The sequence below is a fragment of the Mus pahari genome, chromosome 11 (assembly GCF_900095145.1).
Source record: "Mus pahari chromosome 11, PAHARI_EIJ_v1.1, whole genome shotgun sequence".
NCBI classification, from domain to species: Eukaryota; Metazoa; Chordata; class Mammalia; order Rodentia; family Muridae; genus Mus; species Mus pahari.
Window position 1 is genome coordinate 17342220 of NC_034600.1, and position 4676 is coordinate 17346895.

A 4676-nucleotide genomic window follows, 5' to 3' on the forward strand; every position below is an offset into this window, starting at 1 on the left:
TAGTCAAAATAGTATATAAATGATATACTAGAAATTTCTAATATAATATACTGTAAGTAATCTTATTGTATCTACACATGGAGAGAAAATTTTGAGAGGGGTTTATGTGAAATTATAGTTCATATTTCACATTGCATAAATACAAAGTGTCATTTTAAATGATTCATATTTTTATTAACTATATTTTTATTAATTCTATCTCAATATATATATTAAAGATAGAATGTTTCTTAGAAGGGACAATAGTAATTTTCATTTTGCATAGTTCTTTTTTATTTGCTCAGTACTTCAGACCCGTATCATTTGCTGTTCATTCACACTCAGGAACAGTGCTATCTATAATGGTTCTCACTTTCCTGTGTGTTACTCGAGTGTCTCTAAACACAAAACTCATTCCTCTGTGTTTTTCTGCAGCTTATAGATTTCCAATCATGTGCTGACCATGCTTTGGATCACTTTCTGTCTTTGAGGGAACACTGGCATAAGCTGTTCCAAAAGTTTACAGATGTACCCTTTGCTCCTGCAGATGTATTCTTTATAAAATGAACACAGACTGCAGACGACTGATTTCAAACTCTGCCCTAATATTCCTCAGCATCCTAATCAAGACCTCAGCTCCCTAGAAAGTCAATGTACGAACAGTTAGTGGTAATTATACCCATGGGGAGGAAACAAGGTCACAGAATAAGCAAAGCTCTAAACTAAACAATGCCTGGCACAGGGAAGAAACTCAAGAGTTGCTCACTATCCTTTGCTTGTTCTTTTTTTATTATCTATTTGACACACATACTTCTGTTCTTTGTATATCAATTACTTTCATAAATGATTAATTTTCTACATTTAACCACATGGGGGTTTCCGTAAATAATTAAGTCCTGATTTTTAAAATAATTGAAAACATTTTTAAAAGCTTTAAATAATTTTACACTGGAAAAGCTATATTCATGATGTTGAGTGTTTTGTTAATATACACATATCTTAAATTAAGGTAGAAGCCGGGTGTGGTGGCGCACGCCTTTAATCCCAGCACTCAGGAGACAGAGGCAGGTGAATTTCTGATTTCGAGGCCAGCCTGGTCTACAAAGTGAGTTCCAGGACAGCCAGGGCTATACAGAGAAACCCTGTCTCGAAAAAACAAAAACGAAAGAAAGAAAGAAAGAAAGAAAGAAAGAAAGAAAGAAAGAAAGAAAGAAAGAAAGAAAGAAAGAAAGAAAGAAAGAAATTAAGGTAGATATCCTCCTAAGATACAATGACAAACCAAAAGAACAATTATATAGAGTGCAGTCCAATGGGTTGGCATTCAAACAGCTAGCATTGTAATAAGCAATTCCTCTGGGTTCTTTTAGCATTCCCCCAGGAAGGAGCACTAATGATTAGTCAGTAACTCATTCTTGTTCAGGGTTTGTCAGATCCCTACAATAGTGGGAAAAATTACATGCCTTTTCTCCTTTAAATCAGTTTGCAAATAAATGAATACCAATCAAGTTTGTATTTGAACTACAGAAATGGTACATTTCCTTGCAAACAAATTTCTTGAACATAAATTAAACGTCAGGAATATATATCTCTGAGAAATGTTTGCAGGCCTCGACCCTCATGCACAGACCTAAATCTTCAGACTCAGTTAATGATAAACTTAGAATTTTATCTTAAATTCATGGAGTTTGACAAGAGCTGCAGAAGAGAGGTGTGAAAGAAAGTGCAGACCTTTGTTCAAATGTAATAAAATCATCTTCAATCACTGACAAGTTTCTACAAGAGAAAAACTGCCAAGTATTGTCTGTAGCAAAGCCCAGCATAACTCAATGAAGATTACACCTTGATTTATTTTTCATTTCAAATTGTGTCTGTGTATGTGTTTCCTCCCCCTCCACCCACTCATTTCCCTCTCTCTGATCCTCTTTATACTAGAAGTTTTGGCAGAACAAAGGTGTCAGAAGAAATTCAGGCAGGCTGACTGGATGTTGCCTGAACACACAATGGAGTTTGCAGGGTTTTCAGAAAAATAGAGCCCAGTTATTAAATCCCAAGAACTTTCTCTAACTGAAGAGAAAAAGGATGAAAAAAAGAAAAAAAAAAAAAAGACAAAAAGCAGGATTACTAATATAACACGACTTTTGGAACAGAGGCTTACATGCCCAGGAATGTTGAAACAAATTTGCTAACAGAGACAAAAGCTCTACTGGAAAATATAACATGATGTTTGTGTTATATTTTCAACCAGCAGCAATTCATTTAATGTTATTACTACTAGATGAAATAAATTTGTGTAGTCATTTATAATATCATTTGTATTATCAATAGTCTTTTGCAAATTTACTTCTACAATTTAATCTCAAATCTCCAAATATTCAATAGCTCTATTATTAGAACATTAAAATTATTTCTCCTAGTGAATCAGATTATCCTTAGAGGGTCCGTCAGACAACAACCAATATGCTGCTAAACAGTCACAATGGCATCTTTTGACCATATTCAAGATCAGAAGTTTCTCAATCTTAGACTAGTAGGATAACCATTTTTAGCCCACATCTTCATTTTATTTCAACAGAAGAGAGTCTAGAAGATAGGAGGAGGCCAACAAAAGCTTAGGATGAAAATAAGTTAATGAAGGAATGAGAAGTGTCTATAATCAAAGTTCATAATGAAAGAGAAAGAAAACATCTCTATATGACTCTCAATGTTATGCATTATGAACATACATGAGTAAAAATAAATATTTTTAAAGGCTTAGATGTTCATTAAAGTTCAGAATTGATATTCACATTTGAAAATATCCATTTTGGCATGTTTCTTCAATTTTGGAAAGATCCAAAATTGAGAAAAGAATGATTTTCACTCTCCAGTCATTAGTAGTCTTGTGTAAGGTATATTTTGTTCATTTATCTTTCTTTAGAGAAGTATTATCAGGGAAAAATGTAATATTCCTGTCTTAGTATCATCATGTAAAGGACATAGGTATGTATCCAACTGCTTGTATAATGTGACACTTGGGCTTTAAGTAGCTTTAACTTTCTATCTTCCATCTGCAAGTACTACTCCTAATTTTTGGTGATGAATAGTATAATGCAGGTCCTATACTAGATATCAACCTAAATAACAGGGTTTGGAATGAGGAAAGGAAGGGGAGAAATATAATAGGATTATTATTTCAACAGACAAAAGAAATAATTTTAAAAGATGTAGCCAGGTCTAAAATATCCAGTGATAAATTGTGCCCATAGGAGTTGGAGGTATGATCCTTTCTGGATCTGAAGAATAGAATCCAGCTCTCCAAAAGAGAAGGAAGGTAACTGAGATGAGTAACTGTAGCTGCCTGTATTCTGTTTGCAGTATACCACAAGTAAGGCAATGAGGGACCCTTTCCCCAGCTGGTTCTGACTGGTAAATAAAGATGACGACAGCCAATGGCAGTGCAGGTAGAGGTGAGACGTTTATGAACTTTCTAGGGACAGACAGGAGGAGGAGAGAGTTCTGCCATGTTGGGAGGGGAGAAGAGACCCCAACCCTGAGCCAAGTATGACAGAGAGCATAGCTGCCATGTAGGAACCAGGGGACTGAGGCCCAAGAGGCCTGCATGTCTGGGTTTAGGGTGGCAAAGATGGAGTATAGTAATAACTCAGACATATCAGAGGGAGGGTGGATTAGCCACATGGAGGTTAGAAAGTGGGCCAACCATTAAGTTGTTTAAGGCATATAAAAATAAAAAGGCTTGTGTATGTGTCTTTCACTCAAGAGCAAAGAACATTGGGGCTGGTAGGCCTTCACCACTGCAGGGATTGATTTGAGTAGCATTCATTTGGTACCATGATAGGAAGCTACCTAAAGAGAGCACTAAGCAGAGCAAACAAGTGTAAAATATTAAAAGGCAAACGTGGTATAAGTATAGTAGGGTCGCTTTACAAGAACTATAGTCTGTTTCTGACTAATTTTATCTATATATAATTGGTATAATTGGCTTAAGGAAAAATGGCCAGGTGTTACAGTGGATTCCTTTAATCCAAACAGGCACATGTAGGAAGAGTCAGGCTGATATCTGTGAGTTTGTGGGCAGCCTGGTCTACATAGCTAGCTTGAGAACATCCAGAGCTACATAGTGAGACTTAAAAGAATGAAAGAGAGGAGAGAGAGGGCAAAGGGGGGGAGAGACAGAGGCCCAGAAATTTTTCAATTATTTGAATATTAGGTATCAATTATGGTTGAATTACAGTTTTGTTAGTAGATTGGCTGTGACTTGATTACTAAAAATGTTAAAACATGGGTAGGAATGATAGACTTACAATTAGGAAATCCTAGAATTCAAGGCACAGGATACAAATCTGAAATGATAATCTGGTCTTTATCCTGCTGTTTTTTCAGAGTCTTGTAATCATTTTCTTTATTATTCTGGGTTGCCTTTGACTAGCTGTAAGTATGGACACACTAATAATTGGCAATTGTAATTCATTCTGCAATATAATATGTTCTATAAATTAATTTAAAGAAATTTATATAATTTCTCCTTCAAAATCCTATTCTTTATAATTGGTTAATTACAGTAGCATGGTATTTCACTCATTTTTTTAATTTTTTTGTTATTATTTTCTTTATTTACATTTCAAATGCTATCCCGAAAATTCCCTATACCCTCCCATCCCTGCTTCCCTACCCACCCACTCCCACTACTTGGCCCAGGC